The 26,381-nt window shown below is 44.9% G+C and overlaps 1 protein-coding gene across 1 annotated transcript in view; it reads left to right on the top strand.

The window, feature by feature from the left end:
* LOC144823646 (nicotinamide N-methyltransferase-like) overlaps positions 1-26,381 on the top strand; it is a 153,882-nt gene that overhangs the window by 89,115 nt on the left and 38,386 nt on the right. The window lies entirely within an intron of this gene.

Raw genomic sequence — 26,381 nt, 5'->3', positions numbered from 1 at the left:
ACAAGGTGGGCGGACTCCAACAGGTTCTGAATTAAGGAACCGGGATCCTAGTCAATATCAAACAAAGGTCAACATGTTTCTGCTGTCAGTTGCTTTTTGCTCAGCATTCGTCAGGACCTTAACCAAAGTCCTCCGGTGGTGTGCGCACGCTAAGGCGCACCCTCCCAGGAGACTCGAAGTGTGAAAAAATATATTTACAGTGATAGAGATCAAGAGATTTTCTTGATTAAGTCACTGCAAATTCGGTAGTGAGATGTACAAAAACCTCATTCGAGGCGGAATCATGCCCCGTCGGAAAAGACAGCGCGGGACATCTTCACGCGGTGGGAGTTATCACCTCCGCGGCTCCCCGTAAAACACCTACTCACTCGGCTGCTGCCTTCCGGGTGAGTTGCACTCACCACATCCTGCTCCGCTGTAACCAGGCGTTGTAGCACGCTGGGGGACATTCGGTCACCCCAGCGGGGACCCAATGATGAAGCATGTCACCAAATAGTGGTGAGTGAGGGTCCTTCTTAATAAATAAGGTTATCCCTTGTTCTGAGCACATGGTGACTTCTAGGCCCTTTTGGGTTCTTCCTCTAAGTAGGAGCCATCGGGCGTACACAGGGAGACAGCTTGTATTCTCCTGCTAGGTGCCAGCATGTATGTGTGAGTATTGATCACATCTGCGACACTAAGCGGGTAAACATCACACTTATTTTTGCTTTATAACCCAGTCACTCCTTTGTTGTTAATATATAAGATATGCTGGTAGCCACTTTAGCCAGCATCCCCCATGATAGCCTGTGGGAAAGGTAGCCTTACAATAGTGAAAAACGAAAATGGCTGTTATTCTCTACCAGAGCATGTCACCTGCACTAGTACATGCTCCACCTTTCACATACACTGCACCCTGCCCAAGGGGGTAACTTGGGCCTTCCATAGGGGTGACTAATGTACACAGAAAGGGAAGGGTTAGGCCTGGTCAGTGGGGACACTGACTAGGAGGACATGGCAGTTCACAGACTGCTCACAGGCACTACAGTGGCAGGCCTGAGACACCATTTTAGGGCTGCTCATGTGGGTGGCACGATCAGTGCTGCAGGCCCACTAGTAGCATTTGTATCACCAGCCCTGGCACACTCAGTGCACTTTACTAGGGGCTTCCTGGTGAAACAAATATACTAATAATGGATAACCAATCACAATAACAATTTACACAGGAAGCACGTGCACTTTGACACTGATGTGCAGCAGCAAAGTGCCCATCGCATCTAAACCCGCAAAAACGAAATCCAGCACAGCATCAAACATACAGGAGGCAGAGGCAAAAAGACAGGGGAAACCTCGCCAAAGATGCCAGATCTAACACTAAGTATTAAGGGTTTATGCTTAGTTGCATTTGGTCACAGATTACAAACACTGAACCTCACGAAAGAAATAATTATATATATATATATTTTCAAACTCATCCAATTTAAGCAATGACTTAATGCAATGGAAGGAGTGGATAGAGTAAGAGACAAAAGTTTCAGCAAAATATTTATGCCAAACATAATATACCTAATGGAGGGGGATAGATGAAGAGACAATAGTTTCATCTAAATAATACATATCAATAAATCATTGACGGAGTGGATAGGTTGAGAGACAAAAGTTTCAGAGACAAAATACATTAATCTTTAGATTCTGAGAACGATTTAGGCTAAATACAAGCCTATTGGTCTGTAGGAAAACCACCCCCACTGCCAAGGAAATGGTAAAGGTTCCCCAAAATTAATTCAGGGAACAAGAAGTATTAGGACAGGAACAGGACAGGTCAGAAACAGCTAGGCCTTTCTGCAAACCGGGGGACATTGATGAATCTTCCCTCTTCTTTCCTGTCAGCCTAAGCTCTTAACCACTCCCCTAAAAGCACCCCAGTTATACTCAAAAATTGACATGTCCATCCCTCAATTGTTGCAAATAATCATCAAACACGCACAGGGATTGGTGGGCTTGGGAGGTGGTGTTTTCACACCACGGTGACTTCACCTTACATTCAACTAATTCATTGTTCAAATCGGTTCCCAGAGTTTGGGTATTAGTTCGTTCTCATGTTCCCCACAGAAAATACAAAATGTTAACAATTCTCTTTTACAAAATAACATCATCTGCAGTGTGCATCTCCGGTCCCACGCCTGGGTACAGCATTGTGCAGTCATCTGACACTCTGGCCTTCACCCTTTTTCATGTCATCTGTGATGCACAGCGCATTTATTCTTGCCTCAAGACAGAGGCCTTACACCTTGCAGCTTTCCCTCTCACATTAGCCAATTTCATAAAGATGGCTGTTTCATCCAGTACACTAAAGTAGATGAAAATAAACATTTATTAATTATATGATAATGAAACCATTGTTTGTCACCCACCGTGCACTATTCCCCATTAAAGTTACCTATCAGAAGCTTAGTTGAAAAGCGGCATTCATTATTACTTTAAAGCAGGATGCAACATGCAAAAACACTGATGCATTTGCAGCCTATTCATGCAACTTTTTTATTTCTTTTAAAGCACAAACATTATTACAATATTAATTATTTACATGTTAGTTCAGGCATGAGCAAAGCAGCTCCCTTATGTTTATGTTGGGTGTACATTAGTTTTACTACAATTTACTTACTGTTAGTTCATATTATGGGGTTATCCATTCGAGCAGGATTAATTTTTGCGAAACCCTGCTCCATCAATTGCAATGTTGTTCAAAATGATTCCACCAGCGCTGAGGTTTGAAAGGATTTCAAGATAATCATTGAGACTGGAAATATGGGTTGAATTGTAAGTAAATGTATCTCATTTAGGTATCTATAACTTCTACCACTGTCTCGCCACTTACAGACAACACATTAGACCAACACTTTTGCGCTTCTTCTAACTACACCAGGATCATGGAGGAGCTATCACTGAAGTTTCCAAAACCTAAGAGTTACTGACACTGTAATCCATGTCACACTCAGCTCAAGATTAGACATAGGGCTAGATGTAGGTCGGTCGGTAACGGCCAAAAATCGGTATTTTCGGCCGTTACCGACCGGTAAATCTGATTTGGTATGTAGGGCCCAGTATTTTACAGAATCGGTAAATTTACCGATCGGTAAATTTACCGATTCTGTAAAATACCGAATCGGTATTCATACCTAATCGGTATTTTTGACATGTAGGTGGGACTCTTCTGAGTCCCACAACCCTTAACGATTCGGTATTTTACCATCAAATATATTTGATGGTAAAATACCGATTCAGGTGTGCATGCACATGTGTGCATGCACACCTGTGCCATATGACAGGCAGACCTGCCCTTAGGGCAGGTATGCCTGCCACATGGCCCCCGAATCTTTTATGGGGGTGCTAGAGGGTGTCAAAGTGACACCCCCTGCACCCTTGGCAAAATCTGTATTTACCGATTCGGTAAATACCGACCGGTAATGCCCCATTCATTCCTATGGGCTTCAAAGCCCATAGGAATGAATGGGGCATTACTGGTCGGTATTTACCGAATCGGTAAATACAGATATTTACCGATTCGGAAAAAGGAACATCTGGATGTTCCTACATCTCCACCCCTTAGATTTACCGATTTTTAATTACCGAATCGGTATGATTCGGTATTTAAAAATCGGTAAATCTATTTTACCTACATCGGGCCCATAGTGACCACATTGTACTACAATTCCCAGGCCCAGATCCAGTAATGGATGTTGAAGTTTGCAGAAGGCATCCTTTTCTCTTACGAAAGAAGATATTAGGTCATTCTTTGCAAACTGTAAGCACATTTTGGCAATTCCTTGACAGAAAACTTTACATCCATTGCGGACAAATGTTGGCAAGGCCTCACGGACCCCAAACTAAAAATGCAAAGCCTGTACTGCACAATGCAATCAGCAGACATATATCTGCATGCAACTGCAGACATTCAACAAGCGGTCACACCACCCGAAGCCCATCTTCAGACACAAATTAAGATTCTCCTCGAACAAACTGAGACCTAACAAATAAATGGAGGAGAGATAATTTCAGAATGTTACCTGGATGTGAAGATACTAACTGGTAGCATATGGTAGAATGCCTTCAGATGCCTTCCGTCATTTCCTAATGGAGAATGCCAGCTTTCCAGTTCATACAGAAATGGACAGCACACTGTGCAAGGGAAGACCTTAGGATACAGTTGTTACAGCATCAGATTTTTTCCAGCCTTTGGGGTGCAGGTTATTAGTATCAGAGTTGAATGTTGCAGCTATAAACAAACAGTTGTGTATGTTGCAGTATGGCATCCTTTAGTAAGGATTCACAGCACTTTGGCAGGCATTGACCTGTTTTTTAATTTTCATTTTTTGGTCTTCAGTTAGCAGTAAGATTCTGATGATTTTTCGAAGAGTGAAGGACTTTTGGAATATACAGTTATTAGTGTTTACATTATTTCATTTAATTATCTCCCAACATCATGGAGTTTTGCTTTCGTTAATGAGTTCTGAGGAAAGAATCCTTTTTAAGTTTGCTGACGTTGATACGCTTACAATGTGATCTTTGCGATGTTGGACATTACAATACAAATCTTTATAATGCAGGAAAGTACAATGAGGGCCTTTTAAAGCATTTTGCAAGACAGGACTTTACAATGACAATTTTTATATCACTAAAAAAGAGTTTCAAGGTAAGGAATCGGGTATTAATTGGTCAGGGGCAGGTAGAAGTAAAGCAGCAATGGTTGTCAGGGCTCAGGGGTAGGTAGAGGGAAAGGGAATAGGGAGGTACGGGTTTTTTAAGGTTCAGGGCTAGGGAGAGGTAAAGGGAGGTAAGAGATTTTTAGAGTTCATGGATGGGTAGGTAGAGGTAAACGGAGAAAAATATTATTTTAGGTTTCAAATTTTGGTGGAGAGAAAGGGAGGTAAGGCCAGTTAGAATTCTTTCTTCTGCTTTTGATAAGTGTGGGAAGCTGGCTCCATATATGATATTACCACTAGCTGGTAATACCGTGCTCAGAGTCCAGGGGTTCCCCAAAAGTGTACAGGGGTCAATGTAAAATCCAAAGTGCTCTATTAGTGGTAGTGTGGGCGAGCAGCCTTAGGCCTAACACAGAGGAGTGTAATATATTTTTTTGCACAACAGTGATCAATATTAGACACACAACACAAGAAGGAGATCCAGACCAATTTTAGAAAAATATACTTTGTTGCCATTTTATTTAAGAACAAGGTCTTCATAATCATGTATGTACGTTTTTAACTAAAAATACTTTTCACTTTCATAAATCGAGAGAAAGTTTTCAGCAGAGTTAAATGTTATCCTATTGGGAAAACAATATTGAGATAAAACAGGTAGATATTAAACTTAAAATCCCAGTCTTCAGGGATGGCTGGGTGCAGCAGTCAAATTCACAGTTCGACCCAGTGCTTTCCAATGGAGATGGGGTGCCAGGAGCCACACTGCTTGCAGGTAAGTAGATCTGTTGCAGGGGCCAAGCTTTAGGGGTTAGGTCAAGAACAGGGAGGGGAACACAGCAGCACCAAACATACACCACCAGCGGCACAAGGTGCGAACGGGTGCAGGGTGCAAATTTGGCGTCAGGCCCCCAATGCTATTCAATCGGGATCCTTCTTTCAGCAAACAGGCTGCATGTGTGGTACCAGCCACGGTCGGTAGTGGGAGTAGCTGGTGGGCGGTGATGTGGGGAGGGGGAGGGGCAGGGTGGGGGGTAGTCAACTATGGATTACGGAGGTTTACAGGTAAGTAAACATATAAATAAATAAAACTAATTTTGTTGCGCGCACTGCATCACATTTGGGGATGCAGTGTGCGCAACGAAATTCGTTTTATTTATTTATATATATATATACGTACCTGTAAACTTCCATAATCCATAGTTTACTACCCCCCACCCTGCCCCTCCCCCTCCCCACATCACTGCCCGGCAGCTACTCCCACTACCAACCGCGGCTGCGTGGTACTGGAGGTTGCAGGAGGGAGACCAATGACAGCTGAGGTAAGTAAAGATGGAGGGGTCATAGGGGCATCATTGGTTTGCCTCAACAAGGCCCAGGGGCTTCAGATGCAGGGATGCTATTCGACATTGGAGTCTTCTTAACGGAGGCGGTCGCGGTGGGGAAGCCTCTGGATTCACACTGCAGGTGCCATCGTTGAGGGCAGGAGAGGTCAGCAAATGCTGGAAACATGGTCAAGATCACTGGGGAGACTTCACTGCACAGGTGAGCCATTCAGACTTGGGCAGTTGCCATTGGGTGCAGAGTGGGCAGAAGACGTGGATCCACCTGTATCCGGAGTCTTCGGAGTAGGTTTCTTCAGGACAGGTCCACTGTCCATGAGAGATGGGTATCTTTTTTGAGGCAGCAGTCCTCCCAGGGGTTTCAGAGGTCACTGGCTGTAAGACAGGACACAGGTTTACAGAAGCTGGATACCATGCCGGTAGGGCTGGGGCCAAGGCAGTCGTCGTCTTCAGTATTTTCTGAATGGTCATCTTCTCTCTTCTTAGGTCATCTCAGATCTGAGTTCTAGATCTGGGGAATCCACTGAAATACTAAATTTAGGTGCCCTTTTAGGAGAGTAGAAAGTAGGGCTGATGGCCACCTATGCTGGGGTGACTACACCCTATAATATGCCACCCTCCTGTGGGAGAGGGCATAGGCCCAGCCTTGATTGGAGGGGTCTTCCCATCTTCAAGATGGTGAGGACAGAAATTTGCAGTTAACCTTAGGGGTGGGGTTGGCAATGGTGCGCACACCTCCTATTCTTTCGAATTTTTCCTGCTGGTTTTCACTCCCTTAGTGGGGGGGGGCCAGGGGCTGCTATCTGCTGCTAGCAGCAGAGGCTGGGGATCACATCACAAAGGTGGCGGGCCTTTGCAGTTCCCTTCTTCGAGCACTGACCCAGCCTAGGGGAGGAAGCATGGCTCCTCCTCCAAGGATGTGCATTAGTTCTGGTCCAAGAGAGCAGGGGCTCTCTACCCAGGGGTCACTTCTGAGGTGCCTTTTGAGTACATAGTACAATACATCCTGCACTGACATCAGTGGGGATTTATTGTAAGGAGTAGTTTGGTACCAAACACTCCTGTGTTCAGTGAAGCCAATTTCTTATGTTCCCAGCCCATGTACTCTCTATGGCTTCCCTGGCGCTTACAATATTAGGAAAAGGGACCCCAATATTATAAAGGCAAACCTGCTCATGCTCTTGCAGGTATGCCCTCACCTGTGGTATAGTGCACTCTGCCTTAGGGCCAGAAGGGTGACTTACCTATGCCTACAGGCAGTGCTGTTTGGCATGAACACATTCAGGGTTCCATGTCGACTTTGTTGTTTTCTCCCTCACAGGGGCATGCAAGCTGCAAGACAGTGGCATGGACACAGTAAGGGGGGTCACAGGGGACCCTATTCAGCTCCGAGGTCAAAGGAACCCGGGGTATCGTTTTCTAGGGACTTACAGGGGGCAAAAGTACCAACTGGGAGTCTGTTTTGGGGTAAGAAGCACTGGTGCAGGGGACCTGATTGGCAGGAACCCTGTGCACTACATTTGAAACCACATCCTAACAGGCAAAAAGTAGAGGGCTAACCATGCAAAATAGACAGTTTCTCACAAGAGGCTTAAAAGAAACTAACACAGACAGGAAAGAAACACGAATTACACTTGAAAAAGAAAAATAGGAAAACAAATATCCCTACATCAAACATATGACAAAATACAAAAATCAATACTATTCATGAATATTGTTATAAACTACTAAGTTCTATGATGGTTTGAGCAGGAGCGGATTAGTAAGGCGGGCACTTGTGTAATGGCAGAGGGGCTGGCCAGGGGCATAAAACAGGCTCCTCCGGTGCAGGGGAGCCCCACGCTCCAGGGGACCCCTTTAGCACAGTACTCTGGCCCAAGAGCTCCTGATTGAGTTCAGAGGGGGGCCCTCCACGTATCTTGCAGGGGGGCCCCTCAAGTTTTGTTACGCCACTGTGGCCAGTATCTGAGTTACACCTGTGGGCCTCTTTTTTGGGCAACCTGGGTGCTGATTTGGGCGGTGTTTGTGCTGTTCGGATGCCACCAGCAGCCCAGTGGGTGTCTGAGTGTCCTTCTGGATGCAGGTGGGCCTCTGTTATGTCCCTTTTACCAATGGGGCGGAGGTGTCACTCCCTTTTTCGCGCAAGGCTGGCCCATTAATATATGCAGCTTGAGACGGGGCAGGGGGCCTGAGCAGAAGTGGTCTTACTTGTATTCATGTGAGGTTAACCAGTGTGAACTCATCCATGAATTTTTAATTTATCTAAGTGAAGTTAAGTCAGAGACCTCGCCCCTTCTTCTTTTCATAAAACTATGCTGAAGCAGTTTTTTGTGGAAAGGCAATCCACTGGGTGGGCCACTGTTTTTTTAGCGTGCCCGGGCTTATTTTTTATCCCAATCCAACCCTGGGTTTGACTAGTCAGTCAAAAAATTAATAGACGAAACAGTGACATTCTCCGATCCTTCCATGATTATCTTGCAAGCATCTCCTAGTTCAAATTACCTGCTGTATGAAACTGACTACGGTTCAGCAAATTAAGTCTGTGGGCAATAGCAATAAAGACAGAGCAGGTCTACATGGATTAAACTTAAGCATTTACAATCAATAAAATAAACACTGGTTTCTAGGAACCATTTAAAATGGGCAATAAAATAGTACGTTTACCGTGTTTTTAAGAAAAAGATGACGAATAAAGAAAATTTGGAAGAAGAAACTACTCTCACATTTGTTTATTGATATGCCTGTAATTTACTACTCTAAATTGTTCAACTAATTACATGGATGTGATTATTCTTGAATGTGAGTGCTTAACCAATTCTGTTGATGTTGATTTCCAAACAAAGATGAAAGAGTTCAGAATTACCTAAGTGCTCGCAAATTCATCGAGTCAAGTAATACTCATGTCTTAGATGACGAAAGCAAATCAAGTAATAAGCAAGTGGGGTTTACTAACCCATTTAAGCAGCACTCCTTTAATATCAACTGCATCAAGCTCCATATACATATATCTATAATCTATTTGATTAGCTCTACATCCAAGATAAAATGACATTAAGGATCCGATTACATGTAGCTGCGGTGGTGGTGCAGACAACACCGGCTGTCCTACCACCCTATTACAACTTGTGCGGTCGGACCACTAGGGATCAAAGGGAGGCACTGTGTTCTTGAGGCCACAATATGCTAGGCCGGACAGCCACAATCCTTCCAAGCATATTATGAGCTTCCTATCTGCCATGACTTTCACAGCAGTTCATACTCCATGAAAAATGTGGAGGAGAGGAAACAAAGGAATCCCTGTTGCCACACGTGGTGCCCCCTGTATGCATGCACCCCAGTACCTGCATGACATGGACTGCACCAGTCCATGCCATGCAGGTATTGCCTTTGACATTCCCCTTGTGGTGCATATTACCACCAAAGAACAACCTGCCAGTAACTGTAAAAATCGTAATCAGGTGGGCGGTGCACACATGGGTTTGATGGTGTGGGAGCGGGGGAGTGGCATTGTGGTCCCACCCCCACACCTCCAAACTCATAATCGGGCCCAAAGAGAGGAGTGGGATACTTGCCCAGTTTTCTACGCTAGTGAAAGAAGATAGAAAGGGGAACAAATCCCCTGCAATTTTTATGAAATCAGTTGTGCTGGCTGCTCCCCTGCTAGTGAAGGTTGGTACAAAAAAGAGAAGATATAGCTTGCATCACAGGCAAAATAAAGAATATATTTTTGCCAAGACATAATTTAAAGATTCGTTGTAAAAAACGGATTGAAAATGAAATGTAAATGTAAATAAAATAAAGGTAAAATTGGGCATCCCTAATCTTTTTTAGGTTGTTGCTGAAAGATTTGGATGAAATGTTACAGATAAAGGTGTTAACATTACCCACCCTTAAAATAGACAATTTTAACACTTGAAGTCTGTATATCAAATGCTGTCACACAATTTCACTATTGTAATGATTTAGCCTATTATATTAATTAATCCTCAAGATGTGACGAGAACCATCACACTCAAGGTATACCAATTGAAGGGGGCATGGCTTGGCTGTGCATCGGAATGGCCGCACATTTGGCTCCGCCGGCCGAGTGATACAAATCCGGCATATATCCAACAAAAACACACAATACCGTTTTCTGACCACAGAGGACAGTAAGAGTAACTCGCCAGCGTCTTGGAGAGCCCGGGCTCAAGGACAAAGTGTTGCTCTTGACAGGAGGAGTTCCTGAGCCGAGATGAGGCCTGGCCATGACGCGATAGCCTGAAGCCGGGCCTAGATTTTGCCATTGCCATGCCACTGAGTGGGGAGATCGCCGTAGGACTGGACCGAGCTGGGGCCTTGGCAGCGGTGAGTGGCAGAGAAGTCTGGACGGGTAACTCCGTAACTAGAGTGCCACCCTATGCTGTGGGAATGAATGCTCGGAACCCCAGCAGACCATATTTCACTACAGAACACTCCCGGTGCCTGTGGGAGCACAGAAAACGCTGTGCAGCGGGATCCGGGTTGGGGCTGGTGAAATATACGTGCTCCTGGGAGGTGTCCGGGGGCGAACCTAAATCACACCCTAAGGGCTGCCGCGGCTGTTAGCAACTACTGGTCCTCCAGCGAACTGCCTGGTGATGTTTGGGAGCGGGGGAACCCAAAGCCGCCATTTTGTGTAACCCATGGCGCTCTTCGTGCAAGGAGACGGATAGCACGACGGACGATCCTGCCAGCATTGACGCAATTGCAACGTAGGAAGGATAATAAGTCGAGGAGCGTAATTGGCAGGAGCTAGCAGAGGAACATCAATGACACATCGCCACAGCGTGAGAATATATAGCGGAGCGGCACAGTGGGGACTTGTTTTGCATCTGAACAAATGTGGCGGGTGCATGGAAGGACATTCGCTTGGCAGCTGAGCCCTCTGTGCGTTCGGATCTGCGCGGAGATCCTGAGGCCCAATACAGTGGTGAGAAGGGTGATTTCAGGCACAATAAAGAGGGGACAAAAGGTCAGCTCGCTCTAAACTGCCATCCTTGCATGTAGCATTCATCATAGAGCAGCCAATACCACTGAGCAGCAACTGTAGATAGGACAAAGTGGCAAATGCTGGGAAGAAACAGAGGTACTCACTGCAGGGCATGCTGTTGGCATCTGGAAGCGCCCGCTTACAAGTTGTATAGGAAAATATATAACAAATTAAATAATAGCACAACCGGAACCCACGAAGTAGGAAGCGTTGGGTGTCGGGGGAAGCTGAGGCAGAAGGCACCGCGAAGTAGACAGTGCCCGCATAGTTTGGAAGGTTGTAAATAAGAGGTCCTGAGAGATTAGACAAGTTACAGTGATTATCGCCCCCTTCTTACAAATACCAAGAAATAGAGCACTGGAAGAGTGCGCAAACATTCTGCGCAGGCTAATATCTTGATGTTCAGGCATTAACGGGGATATCAGGATGAAAATTGACCTGTGTACGTGATCCGGTGGGAACAGGGGAGCACTTATTCTGGGTCAACATCACCGGATCCTGACGCACGAGTGACAGTTGTGGGCCACCCTGGCAAGCCAGATACAAGACAACCACGACTGAACTTTGACAAAAAAGCTGCAAAAGGAGCAGAAGGTGACACGTGCCCTCAAGAGCAGACAGAAGACCATACAGCAGGTCAGCCACCAGCAGAAGATATCAGGGAAATGTTTAATGATCTTAAATCTAGTCTTCAGGGCCTGGATACCAAGATGGATTCACTGGCGGAAAGGATGGACAGAATAACGCAGCGAGTAGAAAAACAGGAAAGCCGACTCGGAGTGTTGGAAACTAGAGTGACAGAAATGGAAGAAGGACAGACGGAAATGGACAAGAAGCTGCGGGACATGGATGGCGTGCTATATGCCATAAAACAGAAGAATGAGGACTTGGAAGCTAGGTCTCGAAGGAACAACATACAAATTACAGGAATTGTGGAAACAAAAGATATCCAGATTATGGAGAAGTATGTGGAGGCGATGATTTCAGACCTCTTCGAAACAGACTTGTCAGTCATGTTCCTAATAGAGCGAGCGCAGTGCACTCTGGGCCCCCGTCCGAGACCCGGCGCACCTGCTCGGCCAATATTGGCTAGGGTACTGAACTACAGGGACCGCGACGCTATACTGCGATTGGCTAGAGAGAAAGGTGAGATACAGTTCAAAGGGAATAACATTGCACTCTACCCAGACTTTAAACTCCTGGTACAGGCGGCTCGGAAAGAATTCATTCCAGCTAAGAAAATGTTTCAGCAAATAGGAACCAAATATGCTCTGATATATCCAGCTAAACTAAGAGTCCAGGGGCCCGGAAAACCCACTTTTTTCACAGATACTAAAGCTGCACTTACTTACGCGAAACAGTTGGCAAAGGAGCACAAGCAGCAGGCGACGACCTGAGACTCATAGACTGATAACACTTTGAGTGATAATGATTGATGGATCTGACCCAGGGGGCCGAGTATGCAATAAGTATCACCTGCGGTACTGTGTGATGCAATGCGTTGTTGCAATTGGCACTGGGTCATCATGATAGTCTGATTACAACTATGAGAGATTAGAGAACGAGTTGTCGTATAAGCTTACTGTTGGACTGCGGATTCGTATGAAACACTGTTCCCGTTGTAAGTGGTCGTGGGTAATACACTTGGCCACCCTGGCGGAAGTGCAGGGGAGGGTTGCCGGTAAACTCACGCACCCCATTGGGATGAATCCCTTGAGTTCACTACTGTGGACCAAATGTTTGCAGTTCCAGGGGGAGGGTGATTCACAACCTGAATGGGGGTTGGTGTGGGAGGGGGGTAGTTGAGTTATGTTCTGTTTAATTAACCTGCCTAGTCAAACGCTACACTTTTTAGGCTATCTGTATTTGGGATATTTGCGCTGCTTTCGCTGGATTAGTCAATTACCTAGATCAGAATTGTAGAATGATGCTTTTTACACTACTCACATTTGATCGCATGTTGAACACATATGAGAAAGTAGCCAACCCCGTACATACACATCACTGACACTCCACATGACGACACTCAATTGCCTTTCTTGGAATGTTAGAGGCCTGAATGATCGTAGAACGGCCCGGCTGATCCACTCTTATCTTTTGAGACATGCAGTGCACATTTGTCTACTTCAAGAGGCCCACCTACCGTCAGCGGCTGCCAATACGCTTAAACATAACAGATGGGGGAAGGTGGTGGAAGCGGGATATTCAAACTATTCCATAGGGGTGGCAATTCTTATTCGTAGAGGACTACAATGGAAAACGCATCACAAAAGAATAGATGCTGAAGGGAGATATATAATCTTACAGGGAACAATGTTCAATACCCGCGTGGTGATTATAAACACCTACGGTCCGACCACTGTTAGTCCCACCTTTTTCCAACATGTCAGACAAAAGATCTAGACTTTGGGAGATGTAGCGATTTTGTGGGGGGGAGATTTTAATGTAGTAATGTCACCTGAGCTGGATAGATAGGGAGCGGCTCGAGACCATTATCCAAAAGCAGCTGAAATGCTGACGGGTATTGTAGAGGACCTCGGCTTAATGGACTCCTCTAGGGAGCGTCACCCCACGGTCAGAGAAGGTACATGCACGACACATCATCATAACGCATGGCCCAGACTGGACTATTGGCTGGTCACTAAAGATCTTCATTCCAGGGTGGCAGGGGCTACACACCACTCACGTACTTTCTCTAATCACGCTCCCGTTCAGATACAACTGCTAATCCCACCGTCATATAGACAACCATTCTCTTCGCGCTTTCCAACAGGTGTATTATTGGATCAAGTATTAGGGAAGAATTAAGGGATAAATTTGTTGAATACTTTACGTTAAACGAGGGGACAGTAGACTCTCCAGGGGTTTTATGGGAAGCCTTCAAAGTACTAACCAGGGGTAATTGCATAGCACTAAAAACGGGCATGCTTAGAGATATACACACTACTCTAGTCAGATTGGAATGCAAAATAGGAGAGCTAGAGCGTTTGATCCAGTCATCTCCATCACATGCCGATAAGGCCCAGTTCAGATCTAAATTAACAGAGTTTCAGGCAGAGGCGGAGAGGGAAACAGCTTATATGTACAAACTCACACAAGCTAGGAGATATGGAGAAGGGAATAGAGGAGGCAAAACATTGGCTGGACTCCTCCGACCCCCAAGAGGGTCTAATTATATTACCGAAATACGTACGAATAATAGTGAAATGGCTAGGACGCCCGAGACATACTGAAAATAGTGACTACTTTTTACCAACAGCTACACACCTCCCACACAAACCCAACGCAATCAAACATTACAGATTACTTAGGTACAGTGGCCTTAGCCTGGTTTAACAGGGGTGCTCGGGAATTCATGGACCTGCAGATTACAGTAGGAGATGTCAGACAGGTGATAAGCGGCATGCCGGTGGATACATCCTCAGGTGCAGATGGTCTTACTACGGCCTTCTATAAAGAATACGTTGACATTCTAGCTCCTCGTCTACTACAGGTATACATGGAGGCGATGGACACTGGTATATTGCCCCCTACTCTTAGAGAGGCCACAATAATCACTTTATTAGAACCTGACAAAGACCCTACTAAACCTGACTCAAGATTTATGCTAAATTACTTGCCAACAGGCTACAGCCAATGTTACCACTGATTGCATTACCCGACCAGTCTGGGTTAATCCCAGGCCGTTCAATGGCTCATAACCTATGGTCCATATTTGGTTTACTACATTATTTGGCTCCACATGTCTAGGCAGTACCTTTTCTCCCTTTTGCCCCGAATGGGCCTGAGTCCTATGTTCATTAAACAAATTCAGCTCATATATAATAACCCAATGGCAAGATTGAAGGTGAATGGGCATGTGTTGGTACCGTTCGAAATCACGAGGGGGACAAGACAAGGCTGCCCATTGTAACCGCTACTATTCGCTATTGCTACCGAACCACTGGCGTCCAGGCTCCGGCAACACCACACACAGAGGAGCATAGGTTTTACATCTAGGGGTCTATTGATATCCATGTGTGCGGACGACATGAAGATTTATTTGGTGAATCCCAAAGATAACTTCAATGTCATTATGAGAGAACTGGTTCAATATGGCGGATTAACAGGGATACAAATAAATTGGGCAAAATCCACAATGCTGCAACTTACTGATAGAACAGACCAATGTGATACTTAGTTTCCTATACAATGGGCAGAAGGTGAGGTACGCTACTTGGGGATCTGGATTAGCAGGTCCATTCAGGAAATATGGCTGGCAAACTATGGTAAAGCGATTGAATGGATTGAAAGTAGGGACCAGCGCTGGAAACAACTTCTGTTATCCCTGACGGACATATAGCTATTGCAAAAATGGTGATTCTACCCAAACTTTTATATTTATTTGTAAATTTACCCATGCCACTGAACATTCATTTTTTTAAGCGTCTCCGCTAAATCATCATTGGTCTGGTGTGGACAGGCAAACAAGCAAGGGTTTCATGGAACTTGTTAACATTACCTTTTGCGCAGGGAGGACTGGGAGCCCCAGACTTTGAACTTTATGCATATAGCAAACAGGCACAATATTTACACTATTGGCATCACCCAACACCTTACCAACTGCACGTAGCGATAGAAATAGACAGAGACGTACCACTTCCGTTAAACGCAACGGTTTATAAGCCATACAAAAGATTTCTTATGGAGATAGATACGGTGGAAACAACGAGATGGGCGTGGAAAAACATTGCTAAGAGAGCGGGTCAGGACGAGCTATACGCTCCATTTATGCCACTGGGGGGAAATCCACTCTTGGCTCCACTGATGGATGTTGCCACCACACTGAGAGCAAAAGCCCGAGATCTTACAAAGGGTAGAGATCTGTATCCAGATGATACATTCCTTACCTTACAACAGATGTGTAACCAGCAAACACCCTCTGCATCAGACATGTTTTTGTATTACCAGATCAGAGCGGCAAGCAGGGCAAGATATAAAAGCTTCCCTCAAGTGCCTCCAACCGTGTTGGCTCTAAAAAACGTATTATCGAACTCATCTCCCCGAAAGCTTATTACCCGTATTTATAACACGACAAAAGAAGCATCCTCCATTATTATAAATGAGTCAACAGCGAATTGGGAAAGGAAGTCAGACATGACAATAACTGACAAACAGTAGCAAATCTGCTGCTCACCATTGGAGCATCTCTCACCGGACTACCGACTGAGGCTCATACACTTCAATTTTTTACACAGAGTGTATCGAATGATGCCTCAATTACATCGTATGGGCCTGTATCCTCATACGAGATGTTGGCGATGTGGATCACTAGATGCAACATTTATACATTTAGCCTGGCATTGCGGACCAATAGCGCAATTCTAGGGGGAAGGTTGGCAGACACATTGGCAGCATTACTGAACAACAAGTACAGTTTACACCACTGGTGGCCCTATAAGGATTTGCTCTAGAGGTCCCTAAGAATTCCTGAAAACTCAGAGCCATGCTGTTATTATTAGCGAAGCGCCAAGTAGCGATAGATTGGAAGAAGAACCATCCTTCGGCGATAGCGGGATTGCTTACTACAGCTACATACTGCAAGGTCCAGTTAACGAATTACTGGGAATTAATGCCAAGTAGGTCTATGCCTCAAGATATCTGGGGACCTCTTGTAAATTGGTTGGATTCAGGGGGAGCAGACCTCCGAAATGATGGCTCAGGATAAACGTTGTATGTCCGATGTAAGTAGACGGATTGATTTAGCCGGATGGTTGGGTTGATACAATGTGGATTGTCGAGTCAGGTGATATTGACATGGCACTGATTTTTTAATATAGAGGCGGAAGATTATACCGAAAATTTACAAATTGGTTCTGACTGTCTGTAATATTGACTGGCATTTGAGGATGGCAGGGTGGGGGGAGGGGGAGGAGAGTTTGTAGGGTTTTGGGACACTTCTATAAAACGTAACGGACTGTTGTGCATCTTCAAAATTGAATTTGTTTTTGGAAGTCAACTATATCAGGTATGGAAATCGCTGCAGGGCCTCCGGGATGTCAGCTGTGTTACACTAGGCTGAAGATATATTATGTATGCTGCCGGCCCCAGGGTTGTAGGCTGAGAGCTGTGTGAATTGAATAATGCAATAAATTTAAATAATACAAAAAAAAAGTATACCAATTGAAAACATGAGGAATAGTGTAAACAGAGAGAATCAAATCTCTTTATAACTAAATACCCAGTCTGGGTTATCCAGTGTGGAGCTCCTCAGAATAAATTTAAAAGAAACATTATGAATAATATGATTTGCAGGAACATTATTAGGCTCGATACAGGCTCTGTATAAGGCCACCTGTGTGTCAACTTGCTTTTTAATTTGTTTTTCTTTTAATTGTTTTCCTTATTTTTAGGCATTCTTCCCCTGTTTTAGAGGCAGCTTTTTATTGGTCTGGGACATTATTGGGGCACTGTTAGATTTCTCATCCTCCAGGAGAGGGTGGGTCCTTGATTGCATTGACTTTGTCTGGCTCTGCTCCCTGATCCACTACTCGTTTCTGTAGAGGCAACAGAGTGTTTCTTCTAGGCAACGCAGGACAATCTAGAGGTTCCTTGAGGGTTAGAGTTCACTCTATTTTTTTTGTCCTGCTCATTTCTAGGCCTAGGAAATTAAGACCCCAGAGCGGACACACAGCGAATGCAGGCAGCCAGTGCAAAGGCAAACCCATCTGTGCCCATCTGTGTCCAGTTTTTGCCCAGCGCCAAATATTAATTTGGCTTTAGCTTGGCTCTCGCTCTGTGTTACACTCTCTCAAAGGATGACCTCTTAGCACTCCACCCTCACATAAATGGCTGTGAGATTAACTCTCCGGATGATGCAGTGATACCTCAGTGTTGCACTGCCTGCTTATCTGCTTTGCAGATACTTTCATGGATGTATGTACCTTCCATGTTCTAATTTATCCCTTCACTGAACGATACAGTTTATGCCTTCTGCTCACATCTAGTACCAGGCAATCTCACCGCTCTGCTCTTAAAGCTGGGTTGGCGAATGTTCAGTCATTACTCAAACACCTACTTTATAGTGCTCTGTTGATTATGGATACCTATTTAGACACCCTCCGGGTCCTGTCACAGATTTTCTAAAATTGCGGGTGAGGAACTTAGTATGATGGTCTTCAAGTACTCTAATCTGACTGTGTTGGGTGACTTTATCCTGCATGTGGATGGCTCTCTGACAAGGCTGGGAGGACCTTGGTGGAGGCTTTTCATGCTTTTGCCCTTTTTTCAGTTTGTCAAGCATGTAACCCTCCAAAGTGGCCATATACTGGATCTTATCTTTTCTAATCTTTTACTTTGTTTGGAGGCTCCCCTTTCTTTAATTTGTTCAGATCACTTCTTTATCCTCTTTTGTTGCGAAAGAAAAATTGGCAAATCGCAGCTTGACTCGCAAGACTCAACAGATGTGAAGCTTTGGTCTACAATTAATGCAGACGATATGCATGAATATTTATGGAAGTCCAACCGGCTCTGTCTAATAATATGAATGACGAGGCCACATTATTTCACAATTGGCTGCAGGATGTTGTTATCCTTTCTGTTATGTATCATTGAGAGTTTGCCCCTGCTAGCAAGATTCATCACAAACTTACTATGGCGTAATATCATAATTCCATAATTCTTTTGAAACATTCCATCTATATGGCCCATATATCTTCCGGAAAACAAAACATTCAGGGAGGTCTCAGGGAAAGTTTTAAAGACCTGCAAGGTGTGTTTCCCCTAAGAAACGTTTACATATCACTCAACACCTCGGGTCTAGACAAGAAGGTGAAAGATGGGAAGGCAGGGATAGACAATGTCAAAAGATTAAGACACCAGCCAACTCTGACAGAGAGGAGAGACTCCTTCGCCAGAGCCCATCATTCACAAATTGTGAGGTTTCATCATTTGGGTCTGGCCTCCTCTCGCTAGGGAACTTGGTCTCGGTAATTGACTGAGGTACCCTTAGCTGATTGAAGAACTAGAGGATGGCTGATTACTCCACAGAGTACAACAAAGAACCCAAAGGCATATCTTTATGCTAAGTGAAGAGGGTTTCTAACCAAAAAAGAAGAAAGAGTGCAGCGCTAAATGATACGAAAAAGGTGTGTTAAAAATGACTAAGGAACTCCAAACCAATTTTATTACCAGAGTACCCTTTTCATATTTAAAAAGTAGTGTGCTAACATTTGAGATTATCAACTGTTAAGCAGTGAAATTAGATCTTTTGGCCTTCCCATTTTTCACCATATATCTTCCACCAAGAACTATCTTTTTAAACTTGTTAAATCATTTCTGAAGTTCTGTAATCCACCACCTATTAAGGCCTCTGAAGAGTGATGTGAGCAATTATCCTCAATTTTCAAGGATAAATATTGCGTATACATGGTGAGCCTGCTGCCACATTAGTATGCCTATAGTTGCTGCTTACTCTGAACTAAAACCAACTGTGTCCTACTCCTTGAACAGCTTTTGTCTGATCTCTCTGATGGTAATGCAATAGGCCTTTTCCATCCATTTTCTCCAATCAGAGTTTACACAGGAAGAGAGATTTTTGTTTCACTAATAACTTTGGTGTTGTTTGACAAATCTTCATGAACTTTTCCAAAACAAACACTCATCCACTTCAGCTCTGTTCTGGAAAGCTTTGGGGTGATCTGCCAAGGAGACCAAGAAAAAGGGGTCCAAAATGTTCATTTTCCATGTTAATTCCCACAGAAAATGTTGGGAAGTGATACAGAAGAAACAGCTAAACAGAATTACACCATATTTGACAGAAAGTTAGAACTTTATTCAGGAATGTGCTTTTTTTTATTTGGTGTAAATTTATTCAGCCATTTTTGAGAAATACAAGTTTAGAGAGGTGCTAGGGGTAGCCATGTTGAGGTTAGCAAAACAGCTACTCTTGTGCTCAGATGAGCTCTGATTGATCACTTTAAAGTGCACTAGTAAGCCCTAATTGGCAGGCCACACTATGCTACAGCAGCCATTACAAGACTCAGGGATGTGTACTTGCATCCTGAAAATAAAATTAAAACATATACAAGAACATAGGGTGAGCACACCTTGATCCAACACCTCCTCCATTAGTGGCTGGCAACAACATGTACAACATATTGTGGCAGCCATCACAGGAGTTTAGGTTATGGTTCCCATTGAAATCCATTGTACTTAATGGAGGGTTTTGAGAGTCACAAAAAAAGTTGATAACAGATTTTAGTCTATTTATGAATCTTTTGTGGCATTATTTAGTCATTTTAAAATGTTTCTTGTGTTCTAAGGTGATTTTACCCAGTGGAAAATGCCATTGTCTGCTGGGATTTGATGAACCAGGTTACAGAGAAAATTGTTAATGTCTGTGATGTGGCTGGTCCTGTAGTATAGTCGGCTGGTTCTATGGCTATAGAAGTGGTAAGGCTAGCCTTTACAAAATGGAGTGAACAATTACTTATAACCTTACTTGTCCACTCAACATGGATAAGGCATAGAGATGCTACATCTGAAGAAGTTGAAATAGTTGTTTAAGCCAGAGAAAAGTATGTGGAAACGTTTTTTTACTAATAATTACTGAAAACGTTTAAAATGAATTCTCAAAGATTGTTCAAAAACAAATGTAAATCATTTTATGTGTACACACCTGTAGATGTTTACCTTCTTCTGGCTTTTGTGATAACTGCTGTAGATAAGAGAGAATTCTTATTGAAATTGACGTTGCTCATCCCTGCTTCTAAACATAGGTGTCGGAAACCTACTTGTCAAACTGAGCAGATCAGCCCTGGTTGAATGTGGGAAAGAGCATGCTGTACAGGTAGCCTGGCTTGGAGTTGGGTCCCAGGCAGCTGAATAAAATTGAATCTAGACCCACTTTTAGTGTGTGCTCTTACATTTTAAGAAAGAAATTAGAGAGAAATCCACATGGAACCTATTTGAAACACTCCACACCAAGAATGAAGGAAGCGAGTTACTAAAACATATTCACAGGCAATGGTTAAAATAAGCAAGGATTACTTTTGGCACCCATTGTGAACACATTTGACGTTTCCACAACACACTAGTTCTGTTTGAGATATGTTAATGTTTTTGATTACTTCACGTCCTGTACATGTTCTGCCTTCTTCCTGGACCCTAGATGTGTGTTTTGCAGACGATTGTGTTTTTGGTGAAGGAGTCAGCACCTGGGGGCCCACCTGAAGACCATAGTACTGAATCCGGTTCACTACAGAGGAGCTCGAAAAATACAACTAGAACGCTAAATGTTGTATTTATGATAAAAGGTGTGGCACAGCTAAAGCCATTTGTGTACTCAATGCTGTAAAGCATTTACTTTACAGTTGAACATAATCAAAGGGTTCTTTATGTCATAGAAAGTATAGTTAGTGTTCTTGAAAACTAAATTGAGGACAAGCAGATGGCAGGAGCAGGGGCAGTGGCAGCAGAACAGACCACTGAGGGAAGGATGCAGGGGCAAACAAATGGACAATGGAGGGCAGGGGGAGGGGCATGGACCTCAAGCTGACCACAGAGGGCAGGTCAGCATGGGCTGTGCAGCACTGAGGATCACAGAGGGCAGGAGGGAGAGGGCAGGGCAATGTAAATGTAGAGCAGAGGGCAGTAGCAGCAAGCTGGCCAGGGCAGACAGACCGACATGGGAAGGACATGAAGGTGGTTATGAACGAAAGGTGCAAGGAGCAGGGACACACAGATTGTGAACAGAGAGCAGGTAAGAGGGGAAAAGCACAGCATGCTGACCATGGAGATCATGTTGGCATGAGCAAGGCCAGCATTAAATAACATTAGAGGCAGGAGAGAAAGGACAAGGATGTTCACATGGAGAACATGAGGCAGGAGAGAGGAGAGAGGGCAGAAGGTGACCAAGGAGTGCTGGGTGGCAGGGGCCGAGCAATGTACCATGGTGAGCAGGGAAAGAGGGCAGGGGCAGGCACATGGAGAAAAAGTTTAAGTGGTACAAAAAAGAAATAAAGGATTGCCAGTTCGGCTAATTTTGCAGTGCATTTGGTCTGGGACCCACATTCGTCCCATTCTTCAAACCCAATTACTTTTCAGTGTTCCATGGGTAAAACACTGCAACCAAGCTGCACGCATATCGGAGTACGTGTATATTAATCAAAGTAAGAACATTGAGAACATGGAGTGCATCCCAACCCCCCCAGTTCGTTTTTGCCAAAGTTTGCCCAACCATGGGATTGCACCCGCTTGATAAACAGACTGGAACTAAAATGAAATCCTCCACACGAGATTTTGAATAACATCGTTCGTGGTTGCAAGTCGGTGTTTATTTGAGATGGAATTTGACTTTTCAGTATGGGACAGTGAAAATGTTCACATCAACAGTATATTGCAGAGATATATTATGTTTGCCAAACAACGTTGTTGTTAATATATAGAATTATGGGAGATGTAGTATAGAATGCTGGTAGGACTCAGTAATTTACCTGAACTAAGGGAAATTGTCAAACAGCTGTTGGTTCGGGAGGAGGCTTAAAAACGCGAGGGATGATGGGAGCAGTAACGTTTGCTGACAAGGTAGAGGAGTACGGGCGTTTTTAACTACAATGGCAGGTATGCACGCCTCCACGATAGATAACGTTAGATTAAATTGAAAAATGGCATGTTTGTGAATATGTGAAGCGCGAGGGAAGTTAAACAGCTTAATGAACAATAGAAAGGGAATCCGCGGCTTCACCGCCACGATCAAGTAACGGTTATTGAACACATAGAGGGAGGTGCAGAGAGGACCAGCATGGTAAACACTAATTGATAGTATGTTCTGGTAAACAGCAGGATCGTGGAGGACCTGGTTAAAGAGAAGAAAGTGGGTTGTTGAAGTAATTGCAATATAGGCACATTAGACTGTAAAACTGAATGCAGACAATAAGTGATATATTGTGCGGTAAAATGATTGAATGTTACATTTTTTTAATTCACAGTGACCCCCGACGAAGGGCATTCCTTGCCCGAAATGCATTGGGTGATTTGTAATAAACACTGCCTTTTACGAACTTCGCATCAGTCTTGTTCTTTCAAGAGGCCCCGAGTGGCACAGTTTGAACATTAGAAACATGGAAAAAAAAGGCGGCACGCAAAGTCAAGTGGGGAGTATTAATTCGAGAAAACATAAAGAAAAAAGACGAGAATAAACATGAATAAACAAGTTTAAGTGGTACAAAAAAGAAATAAAGGATTGCCAGTTCGGCTAATTTTGCAGTGCATTTGGTCTGGGACGCACATTCATCCCATTCTTCAAACCCAATTACATGGAGAAAAAGTACATTGAGTTTGGGGCCGGGGAAGGGGCAGCAAGCTAACCACGGAGGGAATACTGGCATATTGAGGCACAGGAAGCTAACCATGGTGGCAGGTGTAAACAGACGGACAACAGAGGGTAGGTAGAAGAAGGGTGGGGGCATGGGCAGCAAGCTGACAACAGAGGGCAGAAGAGAGGTCACATGGGCATCAAGCTGGCTCTTCAAAGCAGGTTAGCATGGGCAGGGGCAGCATAACAGCCCACGGATGGATGACTGGAGAGGGCAAAGGCACTCACATGGGGACCAGAGAGGAGGAGGAGGGGCAGCAGCTGACCATGGATGAGAGGCCTGGCTGGACTGTTCCCATGAGGCACAGGGTCAGACTGATTTGCATATGGCCATGTCTGAACTGGGGTGGCAGAGTGGGCTAAAGAACGGTGATGGATTAAACCCAGATCTGTTGAGTGGGTGTGAGTGTTTGATTGGTTCAGATGCTCCGTCCATCACCACACCCTTTTGTACCGCTTTGTTCGCCATAAGTTGGCAGGGTATGCTCAGACGTTGAGTCCCTTGCTCACATTGCCACTGGATTCAAGCAAGCCTGGCTGAAGACGGCTGAAATGCCAGAAACCGGTCCTAGGAAGCTTGATTCCGGTCCAGGGAAGGCATGGCTTGGCAGTTCCGGCTGGACTGTTCCCATGAGGCACAGGGTCAGACTGATTTGCATATGGCCATGTCTGAACTGGGGTGGCAGAGTGGGCTAAAGAACGGTGATGGATTAAACCCAGATATGTTGACTGGGTGTGAGTGTTTGATTGGTTCAGATGCTCTGTCCATCACCACACCCTTTTGTACCGCTTTGTTCGCCATACGTTGGCAGGGTATGCTCAGACGTTGAGTCCCTTGCTCACTTTGCCACTGGATTCAAGCAAGCCTGGCAGAAGACAGCTGAAATGCCAGAAACTGGTACTAGGAAGCTTGATTCCGGTCCAGGGAAGGCATGGTTTGGCAGTTCGGGCTGGACTGTTCCCATGAGGCACAGGGTCAGACTGATTTGCATATGTCCATGTCTGAACTGGGGTTGCAGAGTAGGCTAAAGAACGGTGATGGATTAAACCCAGATTTGTTGACTGGGTGTGAGTGTTTGATTGGTTCAGATGCTGCATCCATCACCACCCACTTTTGTACCACTTTGTTCGCCATAAGTTGGCAGGGTATGCTCAGACATTGAGTCCCTTGCTCACTTTGCCACTGGATTCAAGCAAGCCTGGCTGAAGACGGCTGAAATGCCAGAAACCGGTCCTAGGAAGCTTGATTCTGGTCCAGGGAAGGCATGGCTTGGCAGTTCGGGCTGGACTGTTCCCATAAGGCACAGGGCAGACTGATTTGCATATGGCCATGTCTGAACTGGGGTGGCAGAGTGGGCTAAAGAACGGTGATGGATTAAACCCAGATCTGTTGACTGGGTGTGAGTGTTTGATCGGTTCAGATGCTCGGTCCATCACCAGCCCCTTTTGTACCGCTTTGTTCGCCATAAGTTGGCAGGGTATGCTCAGACATTGAGTCCCTTGCTCACTTTGCCACTGGATTCAAGCAAGCCTGGCTGAAGACGGCTGAAATGCCAGAAACCGGTCCTAGGAAGCTTGATTCTGGTCCAGGGAAGGCATGGCTTGGCAGTTCGGGCTGGACTGTTCCCATAAGGCACAGGGCAGACTGATTTGCATATGGCTATGTCTGAACTGGGGTTGCAGAGTGGGCTAAAGAACGGTGATGGATTAAACCCAGATCTGTTGACTGGGTGTGAGTGTTTGATTGGTTCAGATGCTCCGTCCATCACCACCCTCTTTTGTACCGCATGGATGCGAGACCAGCATGAACAGGGTAGCAAGCTGACCACTGAGAGCTGATGGAAGGAGGCTGGGGTACATTGATGGTGAATGGAGGACTGGGGATGAAGGCAATGGCATCAAGTTGAACAAGTGTGCAGACTGGTGTAGGCAGGAGAAGCACAATGGACCATGGAGGGCATAAGGGGGGGATGCATGCACACGTGCACAGAGCAGATGTTTGGGGGCAAGAGTTGGGGTTGGAGGCAGGAGCAGCAAATTGATCTCAGAGGTCAAGCTGGCAAGAACAGGGCAACACAGTGGTACAAAGAGGTCAGGAGAGAGGCGGCATGGCATGCATATGGAGAACAGAGGATGGAGAAGATGGGGCAGGGTCATCAAGTTGACTTTGCAGGGCAGGCTGTCCTCAACAGGTTCAGCAAGCTGACCACAGAGGACAGGCGGTGGAGGCAGGGGAACGCAGTTGAAGAACACAGGTCAGGTGGGAGGGCACAGTGGTATCAAGCTGTCTATTCAGGGCAGGCCAGCACAGGCAGGGGCATCAACTTGAGCATGGTGGGCACAAGGTAGACAACAAGGGCACACAGAGAGAGAATGGATGACAACCATGAAGGGGCAATGGCAGCAAACTGACAATGGAAGGCAACTGCCGTGGGTTGTCCACCCATAGTGTGTAGGCCACTGCCAATCCCCCAGCCATGCACAATTGAGGTGTTGGCTGAATATGATCAAAAACACTAGCACTTGACTGAGTTAATGATAAGTTATAGCTAGATATGGTAACATGATCTTCTCTATCTTTAAACAAGCAAAAATGCATGTCATGAGTGATGTAAAGTGTTTTATGGTCGTAAGCATTGCATGGTGGGAGTGCAAGTTATAGTTAGGAGATCGTGAAACATTTTCTGCATGCAATTTTCAACCGGAAAAGTGAACAGTGATACAGCAAGAACTGCTAAACAGAAGTAAAACTAATTTGGGCAGAAAGGTAGATCTTTACCAAGAAAATGTGCTTTTTTGATTTGCACTAAATATGTTCAGTAGTTTTTGAGAAATTAAGGTTCAACATGTATGTCTTTCTATGTAGCCCTGTGGGACCGGCAGATCCAAAGATAAGATCTTATTGGCTGGCTCACATCAACATAGATATTTTGTAGCTTTTTTAGGACTCAGTCAATGAGCCAACACAGTACTGATAATAAAAAACAAAAAAT

Source organism: Lissotriton helveticus, chromosome 3_1, assembly GCF_964261635.1.
Source record: "Lissotriton helveticus chromosome 3_1, aLisHel1.1, whole genome shotgun sequence".
NCBI classification, from domain to species: Eukaryota; Metazoa; Chordata; class Amphibia; order Caudata; family Salamandridae; genus Lissotriton; species Lissotriton helveticus.
This window is presented reverse-complemented; position numbering and strand designations above follow the sequence as displayed.